This window comes from Mesoplodon densirostris, chromosome 4, assembly GCF_025265405.1.
Source record: "Mesoplodon densirostris isolate mMesDen1 chromosome 4, mMesDen1 primary haplotype, whole genome shotgun sequence".
Classification (NCBI taxonomy): domain Eukaryota; kingdom Metazoa; phylum Chordata; class Mammalia; order Artiodactyla; family Ziphiidae; genus Mesoplodon; species Mesoplodon densirostris.
In genome coordinates, this window is record NC_082664.1 from 135,812,457 (window position 1) to 135,833,579 (window position 21,123).

The following is a 21,123-nucleotide window of genomic DNA, read 5'->3' on the forward strand; positions in this document are numbered from 1 at the left end:
CTACCTTCTACCAGCTCACGTACTGAAATGTTAAATGGAGCCTTGCCCCGAGAAGATGGAGGTGGGCTTGAACCCTCCAGGGGTTTGATCCTCAAGTCCAAAGACAATGCGTTCTGCTGTCAAAAAACAGTCCCAGCCATGCCCGGAAGGCCGAAGGGCCTCCTTGACTCACAAAATAATCTGCAAGCTGGGAGTAGGCATGCCCTTTGAATAATAGTGCTTTAAGCACAAATACAAACAGCAATCACTGACCATGAGAGCCCGAAATACATTTTTTAAAACATGCCTTTATCAAGAATTCCCCTTTATTATTTTGGTGAAACATTCCCCCCCAGTCTCACCCTTCTTAGCGCTCATCTGTCTTTCTGTTTAGAAATCACTGTGGCTGCTAGAGAGACACAGATGAAATACAAGACGTCACGTTTCAAAAAGCTGAATGACTTCTGTCCTTCCTCCTACAAAAGTTTATGGAGCATCTATTTTCTGCTACACACGGGGGTGCGAGGTCAGTTGAGAGAGACTTCCGCTTTACAGGTTTGTTTACAGGTTTTGGGGGGAGGGGGGTTCCTCCGACCTGTTAGCAAAGGGCACTGATGGTGTTCTAATTGCTGAGATAAAGGCACATGCAAGCAGTCAACAATTTGTGAAGAAATGAATGAGTGGGTGAATTGAGGGGACAAATGCAGAGCCCATGCACTAACCAGGGCTCCGGGTCCAGAGGAGCACGGCTCAAGGCCGGACAAGTTTGAACCCTGGATCCAACCACTTGGTAGCTGCACAACTTCGACAAGTGACCCAATTTCTCATGGCCTTCTTTCCCTCACCAGGAAAATGGGTTTATGATAGTCCCCATCCCATAGAGCTGCCATGTTGGACACTCTCAGACAGGGCTGGAGGTAAATGCTCCAGAAGCATGTGCTATTATTATGAGAATCACTGATTTGGGCAGGCCTCCTGGGAAGTCTGGTGACTCTTTTGCACCCCACCCAGCTGCCTCACGCCCAGGAAGTTGGACTCAAGGCAGGTATCCAGGCCCTTAGCAAGAGGTGGTCATGCCCTGAGCAGACCAGACCTGAAGAACCAGGTAACTATTGGCTCTAATCCTCCCCCCACCACCCCGCTTCCCTACTTCCTCTCTCCCTCTAACCTTACACCCATTTCCACCCCACCCCACCCCCAAAAACAGCTTTCGGGTGGCTCAGGGCAGCACAGATAGTTAGGGCTGAGCGGCCTGACTACATATGAAACAAAGGTACTCAAGCCTCAAGCCTGAAACTCACAAGTAGGAAAAATCTTAAATTTGGTAAACTCCAGCCAGCAGTCCCTTTCCAAACTACTCTCTCTTATCTCTCCCTCCATTCTTTCTCTATCAGTTCCTCTCCAACTCTTAAAGCTTTCACTGTAATCACCACTCTCAGTAAACTTTCCAGGTTTTTGATATTTGATTAGGGCAAGGAGAGAGACTAATCCACTTTTCAGCTGCTGCTGTGCAATTCTAAGTCACTGTTTTTAATAAGGAGGATAAAAATCTTATAGGCAAAAATAGTGGAGAAGCAAATTCTTTTTTTTTTTACAAAAAGCTATCTGTAATACAGCTACAACAAAGCTCAAGGATATGGATTAGTTCATAGGATATATTAGAACCTCTTTCCGACTTTGGAAACTGGGCCCCCTCTTTTTCCCCTGAAATAAAATCAAAAGAGGGCAGCTGTTAACAGCGTCTCCAACACTGAACTGGAATCACAAAACTCCAGACCTCACCAGGTTCCTCACCTGGAAAATGGGATCAACAACACTGACGTCTCAGGATCCCTGGGAGGAGTCTTAGCCGCAGGGGCTCCTCTTCCCTGAATGGACTCCAATTTGCAAGGGAAAACAGAGTGCCAGTTTCAAATGCAATAAAATACGGGCTAGAAAGCCAGGGGGAGTCAGAAGTAAAACTCAGAATTACTGAAGCCAAAACTAGAAAATCTTGATCATCTTGCCTCAATCCTCTAGCAAAGAGACAAGCAAGGGTGAAAGATTATTAATAATTATTATTATAAATAATTAGTGTGATTATTAATAATAAAGATAATTAATGAATAATAATTAATAATTAATATTCATAATTCAGGAGAATTATTGAAGCCAAAACTAGAACATCTTGATCATCTTGCCTCAATCCTCTAGCAAAGAGATAAGCAAGGGTGAAAGATTATTAATAAAGGGGCTTTATAGACTTAAGAAAACTACAAAGTATATAACAGCCTGAGCCATTATGTACTCTACCAAAGGCAAGCAGAAAGCCCTGTGATTGGACAGCAGGGGATAAACCCACCCTATAAAACAAGAGGCTGAAATATTCCATGTTCATGACAAATGCCCTGTGCTCTAATCCCAAACACTAACTCCATGATGACCCTCCATCGAGCTGATCCTTCTTAGGGTAAAATACAGAGCTACAGCCCATTGTAGTAATGGACACACACGCAGTAACCCTGTTTTCAACTTAACCTTTCCTAATTATAGCTCTGCACGCCTCTGAACCCTTCTGACCTGTAATTTTAAGAGCTTGAGGTACTTAACAATGCAGGAAAGTTTTGTTTTTGTTGCTAGTACCACATAAATAGGAACTGAACGTGCATGGCTTAGTTTTGCTCCAGAATATTCGACACTGAACTTTTTAAATCTCTTACCCAAGGACCAATTATCTCCAGAACTTCAGAGGTTTGCAGAACTTGAAGAAATGTGGAGACAATGTCTCTCTAACCTAGGATTTGGGATCCATTCAGAGCCTTTCTAAACAGCCTAATCTATCCTCTCCGTTTAAAAAAACAGAAAAATAGGATTTCATAAAATTTCCCTTGGGATGATAAGCCCGCAGTGATCTTCAGTCTAACATTACGCATCGTCCCGTAGAGGTAAACAGTAAATCAATCCAGATCTAAGGGGACTGTGGTGTTAGAAAAACAAGGCACAGAAAACACAATTTCCCAATCAGTTCTGCTTTAGAGGCGCAAGGAGCAGTGGAAAGGCCTCAGCTTTGAATTCAGCTCTGGAACCTCAGCTCTGCCACTTATCTGGAGTGCCTGAGCTGCCCAGGATCTCTTTGGGCCTCAGTTTCCTCATCTGTAAAATGAGGCCGCTTCCACCTGCCCCTCAGGAATGTACAGGTTTTAAAGCAACAGAGGGCAAGTGCCCCGCTCGCTACCTGACACGTGAAAGGTGGACAGTCAACAAATGTAACTACACTTACAACCCTGGGGTTATTAGTCCTGTGAGTCAGTTGTTTGGAAACCACCTTCCCAAGGAAAAGCAGTGTGAAGTCCAGTTTCCTGTCTGTCCAAGGAAACCTGAGCTAAAGGGACAACAGTATGATAAAGAACGAACATCCACACACTGGCTGGAGCCACAGACAAGAACCGACCCACCTGCTCTCAAAGTACAACGGCTGCTGTTACCCTCCTTCCAGCTCAGTTGCACAGGAGGGGTAGCCACTACTCACTAAGCTGAGGTTGCCAGTTACCATCATGGCAAAAAGGGATCCAGCCACATTCTCCGCCAGCTTCCCATCCCCGGTTGTATCCCTGCACTGCTTGCCTAAGTACTCCTCAAGCAAATCGCATCTGCCAGAATCCTAACTCCTCCTTCCTCACTCCTCACTTTCCCTTGGCAGGATCGGCGTACAAACCCCTCTCGTCCATCAGAAAAGTATCTGAAGTCAATTATTTAAAACGACGTAGGGACTTAATAAAATAATTTAAACCCAAGAAGAGCTTTTCTTGTGTCTGCTTTGCCAGTGAATTGACAAGGTATCTATACACCCAGGTGCGGCGAGCCAGGTGGTACCCGACTCCCCACACAGTTCTTCATGCTCACTGTGTGTCTAAGAGTTCCCAACTTACCGTAACCCCCAGTTTACATCTCCACCAGATTTCAAGCTCTATACCGTTTACCACGAAATCGGTGAATGATAACAGAGCTTTGCCAGGAGTGGGGGCTTCATAAGAACTGAATTTGTTATATGACTGAATAAAGAAACAACAAAAACAAAAATTTGGTATGAACTTAAGATGAAGCACTCTCTCTCCCAGGGATATTGGTTTGGGGGATGGAGGACAGTGCCTGAAGAAGGAAGGACAGTGGGGTCGGACTGGGGCATTTGACTGAAAACTCCAATAAGCTTCCCCTACATGAAAGCTGGTCAACCCTGGTGCTCTTTCCATCAAATCCCCCTTTCTTCTCTTCTACTTTCAGGGTTTTCATGGTATAACTTGTTTCTTGATAACAGCAATGTCATGTAACAGAATAAAGTAAGCACTTGGTCATTCATGGAAAATTACCCAATTTTCAATTCCCCTTGAACTTTGTTTTTCTCCTCTGATGCCAACCTTTCAGCCATTTCACTGCCCTTTAGTGCCAGGATCAGAGGAGGAAAAGAAAGGAAAAGCACAAAATCAGTCGTGTTTTTTAAAAGGGTCAATGGCACCTCTTAGATAAATGAGTTGCAGGCAGGGGTGGGGACAGAGGGAGTTAAGGAAGCCATTGAATTCTTTAAACCATCCTCAACCCCATCAATACAAGCAAATTAACTGTCCCTACGTGAAGGGGGGAAAAAAAAGCCAATAAGGCAGTCTATTCTTAACACAAATCAAAGATCACTCTTCTGAATGCTGCAAACCCTTTCTCTAAATAAAGAAGCCCCTCACTAACTCTTTCTTCACTTACGTTCTTCTAATCACTTTAGAATATTAGAGTTACTACTAAAAAGGGAGAAATGCTTAAATAAATGTGTTAGGTCCATATTTACACATACTTTTTCTTGCTTTTTTTCCAGAATGTACCATTATATTCACTGTTTAACCATTGCTGTTCAGGTGCAACTTTTCAGGCACTAGGAGTTCGACAGCATTCTCAAGTCAACATTTTCCCCCTAAATGGAGATAAGATTAGCAAGTTAACGAACCAGTCAATAACATGGCTTCATTTTGTTGGCCTGGTCCAAAAAACCAAAAAAACTCAACAGTAGGAAAACACTTTCCATATGGTCTTTTTCCTCCAAAGGTTGAGGATTCCGGCCAGGGGCCACCCTGTGAGACCATGCCCTCCACATAACCTCCATTCTCAAGCCAAGACTGTTAAGCCCACTGCCACCGTGGCCCCACTTTCAGCAACTGAGCACAGGGATAGGAGCAGCACATGGTAATGGAAGATGGGAAAGAGAGAGAAACCAACTTGGACCAAACTCTACAATTTTGCATTTTTTTCAAAATGAATGTTCTTTTGACTCACGTTAGGAGCTAGAAATGAACACAAACTTTCCTCCAACTCTGGAGGGCATTCTCTTAAAAGAATGTCACACCACTAGTAACAAAAATGTCATACAGGGCTTCCCTGGTGGCGCAGTGGTTGAGAGTCCACCTGCTGATGCAGGGGACGCAGGTTCGTGCCCAGGTCTGGGAAGATCCCACATGCTGCGGAGCGGCTGGGCCCCTGAGCCATGGCCGCTGAGCCTGCATGTCCGGAGCCTGTGCTCCGCAACGGGAGAGGCCACAACAGTGAGAAGCCCGTGTACCGCAAAAAAAAAAAAAAAAAAAAAGTCATATAGAGGACCAGCGCCTAAGAAAAAAATGAAATCCACTGGTTTGTGGCCACGTAGCATACAGGTGGGAATCTAATACAAACATCATACTTAGGTACCACAGTAAATTAACCAAGATCCCAGGAGACTGTCACAATAACACACTATAAGAAAACATATGCTCAAATTCAGTCAATGTATACATATATTCGATTTTTCCTTATGCCTATTTCCCTATCATTTTTAAGATTAGACAAGTGGCAAAGGTCTCACCTCAGATGTGTCATGCTACTGTAGGCACCAATTCCCTAACTCAGATATTATGCTATCAACAAGAAATACACACTGTGTTAATTACATCTGCTGGGCTTAATCACACAGTGGGAATAAGCCCGATCTACACAATGAAGCTTAACACACATATTAACACCATATCAACTACAAAATAATGACCTTGTCAGCTTGCATGCTTAAAAAATTTCCCCACACGTTTATGCAGAACCATAATCTGTGCCAGAGGATCTCCAAAAGCTGATGGATTCCTAAATTATTTTCCCTCCTTTTAATCTGAAATCCTTTCCAAATAGGACAAGTCAAACTATCAGTTTCCCTGAATAAGAACCCTGTAGCATAACCTTGACCCCTGCAAGGACTTCATGACTTTAATCCCTCCACTGTCACCTCCTTGGCAGAAAGTGTACTAGCAATATTTTCTGTGAACAGAGAGGTAGAAGCAGAGGGAACTCCAGAAAAAAGGCACCATCTGCAGTTTAAAGTTGGAAAGCACTAGCCCACAGGTTTTTCAGGTGCAAAGGTGGATTACACAAGGCAGAATGGAGAGCAGCTGAGATGATCTCCTCTAGTAGTTCAGAAAGTGGGTGTGGAAAGCGAAAAGCACAACCCAAAGCACATTAGAATCACCTGGCTTTTTAAATTCCATTGATCAGGCTGCGCCCCAGACCAGCTAAATCAGGATCTCTAGAGGTGGGACCTAGGCATCAGAATTTTTTAAAACTCTCTAGATGTGCAGCCAAGTTTGAGAACCAATACCCAAAAGAAATCCCCAACGTGTTTTGAACAGCGCGTTGTGAGCAGCGTTGGAAAGGCACCGCAGCCTTGGGGTGAAGGGGTATACACAGAGTAAACATACAAAGTTTTTTTTAAAAAATCCTCTGTAACTAACTCCAACATGACAGCCAAGCACCTGTGTAGAGGCCAAACAGTGATGCAACTTGGAAAAGTCCCTTGGAAAGCTAGGATGTGTGCCGTACGTGAGCCGGGGTCTTTCAGGACGACCTGCCAGGACCGGGAAAGCCAGGGAGAGAGGGACGCCCACCCGCCCTTTCTTTTCAAGGGATGGTCGAGACCAGCACGCCCAGAAATAAAGTAAAAGAGGGTCGGCAGGGACCGAGGTGCTCGCTTGGGTCCGGGAGGAACCCGGGCTCACTCGCAACTGTCACTCGAGCCCGAGGGTCGAGGCAGGGGTGCTAAGGCTGCCAGCCCCTCTTCACTACACGGCGGTCCCGGAGCCCCTCCCTCGCCCCGGCCCCGACGCGGGCCCCCGGGAACCCGACCATCTGTCCTGCACGTCTACCCGCCAGGGCGCGCGAGCGGGAGCCAGGAGCGCACTTTCCAGCCCCGGGACCCGCGCGCCTGGGGGCGGGCGCGGCGCGGCGCAGGGCTCGGACGGCGGGCCCGAGCCCCTCCGGATCCCGCCGCCCACGACGACACCTCGGCCTCCCGGTCCTAGTCCCCGCGCCCGCTCCCGGCTCACTTACCGCCGCCGCCGCCTCCCGGGTCCCGCTCCAGCCGCAGCCAGCAGAGCCCGGCCCGAGTGCAGGGACCGCGGCGCCGCCAAGAGGCCGGGCGAGCCCGGGCCCCGCCCCGCCCGCCCTCGGGGAGGAGGGGCCGGGGCTGGGGCCGGAGCCGCCCGGGTTGGGAAGCCTAGCGTACGCCCCCCACCCCGCCCGAGCTGGCTAGTCCCGCCCGCTCCAGCAGCTCGGCGGGCCCTCCCTGCACTCCCGCGTGCCCTCGCGCCGCCCCGGCCCTCGGGACAAGTCTCCCCGCACCCCGACACCGCGCCTACTCGGCTCGCCGGGACGCGCCCGCCCCTCCGCCAGCACCTCTTCCCCATCCCACCCTATCAGGCCTCACACTCCTCTCCAGCTACGCTTTGTCCTCACCCTTCCCCAGATCGGAATGTCCTCCCACCTCCCCTCCGCCGTCCCCGGTACTCTTCACCTCCGAGTCCCGGCAGTTCCAAATTCTCCGTCTCCTGGGAGCCTTGCCTGTTTCGCAACACCGACTTCCCTTCTGTCTCTTCTCCACGGTCCCTTGGCCCAGTTTTCTCCCTACCCTTACAGGCAGACTTTTTCTCCCTACCTGGTCAGAAACTTTAAGGTATAACTTTTCTCCTACCACAATCAAATCTGCAAGTGTTTATTGAGCACCTACGAAGTCTAGAAATACTGGTGGAGGGATCGCCAATAATAAATGTCCGTCCCTGTTAGGGGGGCAGGGAAGTGAGATGCCTAAGGTCACACAGCTGATGGTAGTAGGACTGGGATTAGAAGTCAGATTTCTGGTATCTAGTTGAGGCCCGTTCCAGGGGAAACTGCAGAATGCCGCTGACCAGCTGCGGGAGTTTGAGCAAAAAACGTTTTCTTACCTGTGAAATGGGAGGATACCCACCCCAGCAGGTTGTGAAGATTACCTAAGAAAACAGACATGGAATATCACACAACCTGTGCTAATAAGTAAATGTTTGTTGACGTATGGAATGAAATACACTTGAAAATTCAATAATTTAAAATTACAATATACAAAGACTTAAAAAGTAATAGTGAATGCAAGAAAACATTGGCAAATTATATCTGATAAGGGATTAATACCCAAAATATATAAAGAACTCATACAACTTAATAGCAAAAATACAATCTAATTTTAAAGGGGGCAGAGGATCTTAATAGACATTTTTCCAAAGGAAACATACAGACGGCCAACAGGTACAAGACAAGGTGCTCAGCAATCATCAGGGAAATGCAAAGCAAAACCACAATGAGCTATCACCTCACACCTGTTCAGAATGGCTATTATCAAAAGGACAAGAGATAACAAGTGTTGGTGAGGATGTGGGAATGTAAATTGGTTTCAGCCACTATGGAAAACAGTGTGGAGGTTCCCCCTAAATTAAAAATAGAACTACCATATGATCCAGCAATTCCACTTCTGGGTATTTATCCAAAGAAAATGAAAACTCTAACTTGAAAAGATCTATGCACCCCCAATGTCATTGCAGCACTATTTACAATAGCCAAACTATGGAAGCAACCTAAGTGTCCCTTGATGGATGAATGGCTAAAGAAGATACAGTATAAACATGCAATGGAATATTATTCAGCCATAAAAAAGAAGGAAATCCTGACATTTGCGAAAACATGGATGGACTTTGAGGGTATTGTGCTAGGTGAAACAAGTCAGAGAAAGACAAATACCATATGATCTCTCTTATATGTGGAATCTACAAAAAAAAAAAAAAAGAACAAGCTCATAGATACAGAGAACAGATTGGTGGTTACCAGGTGGGAGGAACTGAGGGGGTTGAAACGGGTGAAGGGGGTGAAGGGGGTGAAGGGAGTAAAAAGTAAAAACTTTCAGTCATAAAGTAAGTCATGTGGCTGTAATGTACAGCATGGTAACTATAGTTGACAATACTGAATTACATATTTGAAAGCTGCTAAGAGATTAGATCCTAAAAGTTTTCAGCACAAGGAAAAAAATCTTTGTAAACTGGATGCTAACTAGACTTATTGTGATCATTTTGCAGTATATACAAATATCGAATTATGTTGTACACCAGAAACTAATATAATGCCAAATGTCACTTATACCTAAATAAACAAACAAACAAACATTTAAAATAATAGTGATGGGGGTGGTGGGAAGATTTGGATTCTACTTATCCAAAGGAGGCAGCAATGGTCAAAGGAGACTTTTTGGAGGAAGTGGAGTTGAGCGATCCTAGAAATAATGGATCCAGGTGCAGGTGAGTCCAGGAAGACACCCCAGGTGGACAGGGTGTGTGAACAGTATTCAGAGTGTGGTCTGGCTTTTCCTGAATGGAGGCTGCCTGTAGGGGATCATACTAGAATGGGGGATGGGGCCAGATGGTGGAAAAGGCATCCAATATCAAAGTGAGGGGCTCAAGCTAACCAAACAGCACTTGGATACCTCAAAATGGTTGGAATGGAACTTGCATCCTACAGAGGGCACTTGACCCTGGAAACCTGGGATGGCAGAAACCGGCAGCCCAGGAACCAGCAAAGTGATGAGAGGGGATTGCAGCAGGGAGGGAGAGGGAAGAAAAAATTTCCAAAGAAGACCCCTAGGAGTTGGGGAGCAAATGTGTGCAGTGTGGGAATGGAAAAAGCAAAAACAAAACTGAGGTTTCAAGGCTGGTGGCTTGGAGCACCTTAAATAGGCAGGATTTTTTTTTATGAGGGATGATGAAGTTTCCATGGACTGTGAGGTAATGATGGCACTTTTCAGTGGAAATGCCCCCCACGCAGCAGGAGGTGGGGTTGGGAAGTAGAGGGTAAAGGAGAGTAAGGACTGGACCAGGCGCCAGGAGAAGAGAGTGAAGTTCCCTCACTAAGGGCTGAGGAAGCAGCAGGTACCAGCCAAGGGAGAAGGAGAAGGGTCCCGGAGAGCTGTCAGGAAGAACCAAGGAAGTCTTTGATAGAAGCCAAAGGATGAGCAGTTCCTGAAGTTCAGGAAGGAGAGGGTGGTGCCGAACGCCCCAAATCTACTTCTAGACCCTCACACAAGGAGCCGCAGACCCTCACACAAGGAGCCGTAGACCCTCACACAAGGAGCCGTACAAAGTATGAACTCGGTACATATTTGTTAACTGTCCAAAAAGCATTTAATCAGCAACTGACCCCCACTTCCAGGCAGATATTTTCCTGATAACAAAAATAAGGAGAGCCACTGGGGGCAAGGAAAGAAGCAGAGTGGAGGTCAGTTTATTAGAGAAATTGCTTTGGAGGCTGCTACTGTCAAGATGCAGCTCAAGCCCCTTCAACCGCAACGGAAAACAAACCTTCCCCCTGCCAAGGCTAAGCATTTTTGTTCATTTCTGATGGCCAATACCTTCTAACAAGGAATTTCTCCTTCCAGAACACATTTTTCTTGGATATGTCTAAAGCAAAGATAGCCAGCTGTGACTATTTAGTGGCTCGGCCTTGAACTAATGAAAACTAGAATTTAGTTTATCTTGCAGAAGTAGATGTGATTTTTTTCCCTAGAACTTAAGTGTAAGGACTTACCTGAGGGCTATGAGCCGGTTAACTCAAGAGCAGGTTGAGGGCCACAGACTGGTGATTCCCTTTGCCTACAGTCCTGTGATCAAGGTGACTGTGATTACAGCAGGAACTTGGATTTCTTGAGCAACTTGAGGAATTTCACATTTAATATTTAAATGTCAGAACAACCTGGTAGATGTTCTCATCCCCATTTTAAAGATGAGGGAGTTGAGGCTCAGAAAAGCCACACAACTTGCCCAAGATCGAATTCTTAATTACTAAGTGGAGGAGCAGCCTCCACTGCTCCTGGGGTCTGTCAGGACTGGAGCTTTGCTGGAGAGTCACAGACTTCAGACTGGAAGGCCTCTAGGGGATGATTCATCCCAAGCCATCTTCCTCTCGTTTCAGACCAGGGTTTCTGAAACGAGTTCCCTGCTGGAAGCCAGGTCTCTCTTTCTCTCTCTCTCCTTCAGTTTCACACGCAGCTCTTATAGGTATTGGCCTCCTCTGAGCCCCGCCCTGTGCCACCTGAGCCCAGCACTGATCTGTCCCCTCTGTGCCCCAATCCCTTCCATGAAATTCAAGGACACAGAGATTGATATCCATAGGCCTGTCCCTCGCCATGAGAATTCCAGAGTTTGTGCCAACATGAGGAAGATGACTTTTAAAATATGGATATGGGTTTAGAAAGAGGGCAAGGGGGCAGCAAGGTATGTGTCACTCAGCCTTAGGATGCTGCCCATAGGAGGGGCCAGGCAGCAGCTGAGCTGGGACATGAGAGGCCAACATAGCCCAGGCAGAGAGCCCCACGTTGGTGGGGACCAGAGTCTCCCTGGGCCTCTGGCTCAAGGCCAACGTTTCTTTTCTTCTCTGAGCTCTCCAGTCTATTCTGACCTTAGGGACCTGGTCAGTGGCTCTGAATCAAACATCAGAAAGGTACTGGATGTTTGGATGGAAGACAAGAGACTCAAGGATGCCTTTTAGGCTGTCACTGGCAACACAGAAAAATCTACAGGTAGCTGGTTGAAACAGGATGGAGATCCCCTGAACCATCTGTAGGGGACAGGGCATGACAAAGGAAAATTTAGGCATCATTATTGCCAATACTAAGTGCAGACATCACTGACATATTTCAATGTGCTAACTTAATGTGAACTGAACAGCTATATTTAGGGATATTCAAAGATGTACCCTTATGTTGGTCCTTTTAATATATGACTGCATTACGACTTTCATGGGCCTTGGGCACTTTTGTGTGTGTGCGTGTGTGTGTGTATAATTGTATACATATAATTATATATGAATTGCATATATAATTATATATATATAATTATATATATTAAATAAAATTATATATTATATATATAAATTGTATTATATAATTGTATACATAATTATATATATAAACTGTATATACATAAAATTGTATTTTATGAAGGCATTGGTATAAAGAAAAATATTTTGATATTATATAGTAACACGTTTTCTTCCACCTTAAAGTTCATTTTTTCTTCTAATTTTAAAATAAATTAAACATTTTTGTGGAGCCCTGAAATTATCGTGGGCCCAGGCACTGTGGCAGCCCTGCTTATATCCTGAGGATTTCTGTCCTATACTGAATGCTTGGGGAAATTTAAGAAAGAGCTTTGCATGGAGCTCTACCCCAGGCCAATTAAACTGAAGTCTCCAGGGGTGGGTCGAGGCACCCTATTTGTGGCATTAAGAAAAATCTCCCAGGTGATTCCAGTGTGCAGACAGGATTGTAACACTGGCTCTAATAATATTTTCCTCATAGGACCTTAAGTTTCTCAATAGCAAATTCTCCATTGCTTTCTTTTTTTTTTTTTTTTTTTTAAGATACTATCCTTTGAGGCTAGAGATGGACCACTGTTTTACAGATCAATTTTCCAAGCAGAGAACCTCACTGTATCTTATTTCTATCAGTGAAAATCTACTTTACATCACAGTGGGAATGTTTTTGAAATTTTAACCCCTCCCCACTTTTTTTTTTTTTTTTTTTTTGCGGTACGTGGGCCTCTCACTGCTGTGGCCTCTCCCGTTGCGGAGCACAGGCTCCGGACGTGCAGGCTCAGCGGCCTAGCCGCTCCACGGCATGTGGGATCTTCCCGGACCGGGGCACGAACCCGTGTTCCCTACATCGGCAGGCAGACTCTCAACCGCTGCGCCACCAGGGAAGCCCCCTCCCCACTTTTTACTCTTTGTAGCTCTACCTCTCCTTTCCAAGCTCCTGTTTGCCCGTTGCCTTCAGGGTGAGATGTGACAGGGTGGAAGGCAGAAAAGAAAGGAATCTTAGAGTGGGAGTTTTCAAAGGTCTCTGGACTGGGAAGTCTCTGGGTCTAGACCAAAAGTTGCGGAAATGTGGGGCTTATGCGTGGGATTTGCTCTGGGAAACTAGAAAATATTATTCTAGATTGGGGGGAGGGGAGACTAAGAGGGAGTGGGATGAAGAAACCATTCAAACAGAAATAAGAAAAAAATGGATAGAAGGGCCACCGTGGGCGACCTGAGGGAGCACCAAGGAGCCAGGCAGCCTCCATGACTTGCCAGCTGCCCCTCCAGGTGAGGGTGAAGCTTCCCTTCCTCCACAGTCACCCTTTGCCTGGTGACCACCCAGGAGGGGGAGGCCCACTCACGGCAGAGATTTTACACACTCCCCTTATCTTGATCCTGGGTGCTCCATTCCCACTGTAAAATAGTCCAGAACATTCTTAAGCCCTGAGAAGAAGGATGGAGCTCAGGACACCACACTCTAATAAGATATCCTGGATATTTTCCTAGGATTACAAAATTCTTAGAAAATATAGAAATGAAAGATGACTCTCACAAATTGTTTCATTGCTTTCATACTCACACTTAATACCAGAAAAAGATCTATCCAGTCAGCACTAAAATTCAGACATTTTAGAATTATAACTTCCTTAATGGATATAACAAAGGTTGAAAACATTTTAGGAAGGAAAGTGACCTACATTTGATATTTTGTAGACTGCTAAGTATGACAATAAGGGACATATAAAAGAACAGTATAATGTAACAAATTGAATTTGGCCAGAACATTCTCCAGGAAGAGAGCTTATAGGATCATACACCATCTATCTTAATTACATACCTGTCCAAAAGATAGAACACAACAGGAAGGATGTAGTTTTAATTAGCTTGGAGGGATATAAAATAGTTACCTTGTTATAAACTTCAGTTGTTACATACCAGCAGGGGGACAAAGCATTTGTTTTCTTTTTAAATTTTGTTTTCCAAAAGCAACATTACTATGGACTTGCAAGGAATGGGAAGAGATTTTTCAAAAAAGGATATTTTATTGCTTCTGAAATATAGTAGCGAGAGTGCCAGTGTTGCCGAGTCTACATTTCTTTCTTCAGCTGTTAAAATTTGGTAAAACCGATAGTTTTCAAAACATTGTGTTTTGGTGAAAAATTTTTGCAGATGGATGGTGGCAATAGTTGTACAACAATGTAAATGTACTTGATGCCACTGAACTGTACACTTAAAAATAGTGTACATGGTAAATTTGATGTTTTGTAGGTTCTATCACAATTTTTAAAAAAGGAATGAAGAGGGGCTTCCCTGGTGGCTCAGTGATTAAGAATCCGCCTGCCAATACAGGGGACATGAGTTCGAGCCCTGGTCTGGGAAGATCCCACATACCATGGAGCAACTAAGCCCATTTGCCACAACTACTGAACCTGTGCTCTAGAGCCCACGAACCACAACTACTGAGCCCACGTGCCACAACTACTGAAGTCCGTGTGCCTAGAGCCCATGCTCTGCAACAAGACAAGCCACTGCAATGAGAGAAAGCCCGCACGCAGAAATGAAGATCCAATGCAGCCATAAATAAAATAAATAAAGGAATAAAGAAACCCTGGGTCCAGATTGCAGGAGGAAAAAAACATAAAAACATTGTGTTTGTGGTTTTGATTGTGTGTGTGTACACATATATGAAAAAAGGAAGAGAGGAGATAAAAAATAGTTTTCTGATTATTTGTATCTGGCTGATGGAAATGTAAAAATATGAGCATCAGTGCATGTTTAAGACCTTGTAAGCTAGTGAAAGCACCTGAGAAATGTAGAAAAACTGAGTCTTACTTTATAAAATATTACAAGCTACTTAGCTCATCCTAAGAAAAGGGATCGCAGAATCACTTATAACATTTAGCATCTTGTTCAAGGCCCACCTAGTCATGCTCTCCTCCAGTCTTATACCTGGTCCCTGCCATTCAAAGCACCCACAGCCAAAAGAAAAAAATCCACACAAACAGACAACAAACGCATCTTATGAAATCTCCAAAAGTTACCAACATATTTTGAAATTTTTGCTATTCAGTTGAACTATTGGAGAGGCATCAACAAAGCAGTATTAAGATACATAAAAAACTCTTTATATAGACCTGGATATTACAACACAATTTGTTGAAATGGGGTTAATGATGGCATGAGAAAAGATATCTATCACCTAATATATTTCCAACAACTCCACCAGTAATAAAAATGCCAGTTCCATCTACTCTGCCCGATTCTGATGTCTGTTTCAATAAGTAAAGACCTGGGAAGTGGAGCGGGAGGAGGTTCTATGTGCCAGGCACTGTCCTGGGGCTTTATATTCATTATTTCATTCAGTCCTGACAATAACCCAGACAATATTGTTATACCCATTGTGCAAGGAGGAAAGTAGAATGCACAGATTATATAATTTGTTCAAGATTGCACAGCTAGCAAGTGACAGGGCTAGGATTCCCAAACCAGGTCTGACCGACTCCAGACGCTGTGTGCTTAATCTCTATGATACACCATATGTCTACAGAGCTAGCCCTCTTATACATAATGTTTATTTTAGAATGCATTTTCTTTTCCATTATAAAAGTAACTCAGACCTTCCAGGTCAAGGTGGATGAGTGAGCACAGACGGAAACATTCCCTTCTACTACAAACACGGAAATAAATGAAAGACAAAACCCCCAAATGGAACAGAAACCTGTAGCTATAGGGGCTGCTACTGGGAACTCATGGGGAGCTAAAGTCAGGTATGTGCTAAGAACCAAGGCTTCAGTGTTATACTCACCTTACTCAGGGCAGTGGCAGACTGAACTGAGAGCCCTGGGTGTGAAGTCAGGGCTGGACACCATGCTGTCTGCTCAAGAATACAGACTAAAATAGCTTGCTTAGATTTGTAAACAAAAATCTACCCCTTGCCCACAGCAGGACAAGGGTATAGGGGCACTTACATGACGGGAAACTGACTCACACCCAATATCCAGAATTTAGTCTCTGCCCAGAGCAGGAAGAGGAGACTACTAACCTAAGATGAAATTTAAAGACAGAATCTGCAACCAGGAAACCATCCAACAGTGAAGAAGAAAACTCCTTGCACAAAGAGCTCTCAGATAAAATGACAAAATGCATGAGCCCATCTAGTGCCATGAAAAACAGTGAACAAATACAATAACTCATGCTAGCAAAAATGAGGAGAACACCTTGAAAGAGTTAGAATACACATACATAATATATATTATTAAAATCCTCTGAGAGAAAATAAGGGATGATATTCATAAATCAAGAAGAGGAAGCTATGAAATGAGAAGAGGCAGATACTGAAAAGAACTAACTGGAAATACTGAAAATTTTAAAACAATCATTTAAATAGAAGGTATACTCAGCAGTTTGGATATAGCCAAACTTACAGTTAATAAATTATAAAATATAACTGAGGCAAGTACCCAAAACTCAGTCTACAGAAATAAAGATGGAAAATAAGTTGAGACTTCCAATTGTAAAGAATAAGAGTTCCGGAAATGGAGAACAGAGAACATAAGGGTGATGAAAGATTTAAATGCCTGAGAACATCCCAGAATTGAAGAAAGACATGAGTCCTCAGGTTTAAAATGTCCCATTAATTGAGAACATCAATGCTAAAGGAATATATTAAAAGGTATCAGAAAGAAAAGACTACTCAGGGCTTCCCTGGTGGTGCAGTGGTTGAGAGTCCGCCTGCCGATGCAGGGGACATGGGTTTGTGCCCCGGTCAGGGAAGATCCCACATGCCGTGGAGTGGCTAGGCCCATGAGCCATGGCCACTAAGCCTGTGCATCCGGAGCCTGTGCTCCGCAACGGGAGAGGCCACAACAGTGAGAGGCCTGCGTACCACAAAAAAAAAAAAAAAAAAAAAAACTACTCAGACTGGCAACAAACTCTTCCTCAGCAAGAATAGATACCAAAGGATAATGAATAACAATCATGAATGGGCTGAGGGAAAATTAGAGGGAACTTTGTAAATGAGAATTCTATACCCAAATAAGCTATTATTCAAGAGCAAAGGTGAAATAAAGACATTTTCAGACATACAAGGACTACAAGATTATATTTCCTACAGAATCTTGCTAAGAGAAATATGTAAAAACAATGAAGAAATAAAATGCCAGATGAATCAGAAAACACATTGGTTAAAAAAATGTTGTAAATCTAAATAAATGTTGACTCTACCAATGATAACAATAATTTTTGAAACTGGGATCCGGAAAACAGAAGCAGAGAGAATATAGTTGACCCTTGAGCAACATGAGTTTAGCTTGTGAAGATCCATTTTATATATGGATTTCTTTCACTAAATATGTACTACAGTACTACACAATCTGCGGTTGGTTGAAGCCATGGATGCAGAACTGTGGATACAGAGGGCCAAGCTATATGTGGATCTTCCTCTGCATAGACAGTCAGTACCCCAACCATCATATTGTTCAAAGGTCCAGTACAGGGTCCACTGTACTTCCTAACTCATTCTATGAGGCCAGCATACCCTAATACCAAAACCAGATAAAGACATTACAAGAGAGGAAAATGATAGATTAATAATTCTCATGAATATAGATACAAAAATTCAACAAAATATGAGCAAATCAAATTCAGCACAGTATTAAGAGAATTATACATCATGACTAAGTGACAGTTATTCTAGGTATGCAAGACTTGTTCAACATTCAAAAATCAATCTATCATCAAAAAGTCTACAAACAATAAATGCTGGAGAGAGTGTGGAGAAAAGGGAAACCTCCTACATTGTTGGGGGGAATGTAAACTGGTACAGCCACTATGGAGAACAGTATGGAGGTTCCTTAAAAAACTAAAAATAAAACTACCATATGACCCAGCAATCCCACTACTGGGCATATATTGAGAGAAAACCATAATAAAGATACATACACCCCAGTGTTCATTGCAGCACTATTTACAATAGCCAAGACATGGAAGCAACCTAAATGTCCATCAACAGAGGAATGGATAAAGAAGATGTGGTACATATATGCAATGCAATATTACTCAGCCATAAAAAAAGAATGAAATAATGTCATCTGTAGCAACATGGATGGATCTAGAGATTATCATACTAAGTGAAGTAAGTCAGACAGAGAAAGACAAATATCATATGACATTACTTATATGTAGAATCTTGAAAAATGATACAAATGAACTTATTTACATGATAGGAAGAGGCTCACAGATTTTGAAAACAAGCTTATGGTTACAAAAGGGGAAGGGAGTAGGGATAAATTAGGAGTTTGGGACTAACATATACACACTACTATACATAAAAGAGATAACCAACAAGGACCTAATGCACAGCACAGGGAACTCTACTCAATATTCTGTAATAACCTATATGGGAAAAAGAAGCTGAAAAAATGTATATATGTATATGCATAACTGAATCACTTCACTGTACACTGAAAACTAACACAATATTGTTAATGAACTATACTCCAATATAAAATAAAAATTAAAAAAATCAATCTAGGGCTTCCCTGGTGGCGCAGTGAGTCCGCCTGCCGATGCAGGGGAGATGGGTTCGTGCCCCGGTCCGGGAAGATCCCGCATGCCGCGGAGTGGCTAGGCCCCTGAGCCATGGCCGCTGAGCCTGCGCGTCCGGAGTCTGTGCTCCACAACGGGAGAGGCCACAGCAGTGAGAGGCCCGCGTACCAAAAATAAAAAATAAAAAATAAAAATAAAAAATCAATCTAACCTATCATATCAACAAGCTAAAGAAAAAAATCATATAACCATGCCATTTGATTCCGGAAAAAAAGCATTTCATAAACTCCAACATCCATTCATAATTAAAAATGCTCAGCAAACTAGAAATAGAGTAAAATTTCCTCAACTTGATAAAGAAAACCTATAAATATCTACAACTAACATCACCATACTTAATGGTGAGAAACTGGATGCTTTTTTTTTTTTAAACATCTTTATTAGAGTATAATTGCTTCACAATAGTGTGCTAGTTTCTGCTCTATAATAAAGTGAATCAGCTATACATACACATGTATCCCCATATCTCCTCCCTCTTGCGCCTCCCTCCCACCCTCCCTATCCCACCCCTCTAGGTGGTCACAAAGCACTGAGCTGATCTCCCTGTGCTATGCGATGCTTCCCACTAGCTATCTGTTTTACATTTGGTAGTGTATATATGTATATGCCACTCTCTCACTTCATCCCAGCTTACCCTTCCCGCTCCCCATGCCCTCAAGTCCATTCTCTACGTCTGCGTCTTTATTCCTGCCCTGCCCCTAGGTTCTTCAGAACCTTGTTTTCTTCTTTTTAGATTCCATATATAGATGTTAGTATACGGTACTTGTTTTTCTCTTTCTGAAATACTTCACTCTGTATGACAGACTCTAGGTCCATCCACCTCACTACAAATAATTCAATTTCATTTCTTTTTATGGCTGAGTAATATTCCATTGTATATATGTGCCACATCTTCTTTATCCATTCATCTGTCGACGGAAACTTAGGTTGCTTCCATGTCCTGGCTATTGTAAATAGAGCTGCAATGAACATTGTGGTACATGACTCTTTGAATTATGGTTTTCTCAGGGTATATGCCCAGTAGTGGGATTGCTGGGTCATATGGTAGTTCTATTTTTAGTTTTTTAAGGAACCTCCATACTGTTCTCCATAGTGGCTGTGTCAATTTACATTCCCACCAACAGGGCAAGAGGGTTCCCTTTTCTTCACACCCTCTCCAGCATTTATTGTTTGTAGATTTTTTGATGATGGCCATTCTGACTGGTGTGAGGTGATACCTCATTGTAGTTTTGATTCGCATTTCTCTAATAATTAGTGATGTTGCACAACCTTTCATGTGTATTTCTTTGGAGAAATGTCTATTTAGGTCTTTTGCCCATTTTTGGATTGGGTTGTTTGTTTTTTTGATACTGAGCTGCATGAGCTGCTTATAAATTTTGGAGATTAATCCTCTGTCAGTTGCTTCATTTGCAAATATTTTCTCCCATTCTGAGGGTTGTCTTTTGGTCTTGTCTTTTGGTCTTGTTTATGGTTTCCTTTGCTGTGCAAAAGCTTTGAAGTTTCATTAGGTCCCATTTCTTTATTTTTGTTTTTATTTCCATTTCTCTAGGAGGTGGGTCCAAAAGGATCTTGCTGTGAATGATGTCATAGAGTGTTCTGCCTATGTTTTCCTCTAAGAATTTGATACTGTCTGGCCTTACATTTAGGTCTTTAATCCATTATGAGTTTATTTTTGTGTATGGTATTAGGGAGTGTTCTAATTTCATTCTTTTACATGTAGCTGTCCAGTTTTCCCAGCACCACTTATTGAAGAGGCTATCTTTTCTCCATTGTATATTCTTGCCTCCTTTTGCAAAAATAAGGCAAAATAAGGTGACCATATGTGTGTGGGCTTATCTCTGGGCTCTCTATCCTGTTCCATTGACCTATAGTTCTGTTTTTGTACCAGTACCATACTGTCTTGATTACTGTAGCTTTGTAGTATAGTCTGAAGTCCGGGAGCCTGATTCCTCCAGCTCCATTTTTCTTTCTCAAGATTGCTTTGGCTATTTGGGGGTCTTTTGTGTCTCCAAATTGTGAAATATTTTGTTCTACTTCTGTGAAAAACGACATTGGTAGTTTGATAGGGATTGCACTGAATCTGTAGATTGCTTTGGGTAGTAGAGTCATTTTCACAATGTTGAGTCTTCCAATCCAAGAACATGGTATATCTCTCCATCTGTTTGTATCATCTTTAATTTCTTTCATCAGTGTCTTATAGTTTTCTGCATACAGGTCTTTTGTCTCCTTAGGTAGGTTTATTCCTAGGTATTTTATTCTTTTTGTTGCAATGGTAAATGGGAGTGTTTCCTTAATTTCTCTTTCAGATTTTTCATCATTAGTGTATAGGAATGCAAGAGATTTCTGTGCATTAATTTT

At 43.2% G+C, this 21,123-nt stretch overlaps 1 protein-coding gene across 1 annotated transcript in view; it reads right to left on the bottom strand.

The window, feature by feature from the left end:
- CGNL1 (cingulin like 1) overlaps positions 1–7,397 on the bottom strand; it is a 164,579-nt gene extending 157,182 nt beyond the window's left edge. Inside the window, exon 1 of the mRNA XM_060095287.1 lies at positions 7,342–7,397. The gene's annotated coding sequence lies outside the window, so the exon portion shown is untranslated. The remainder of the gene's footprint in view (positions 1–7,341) is intronic.
- Positions 7,398–21,123: the final 13,726 nt, after the last annotated feature.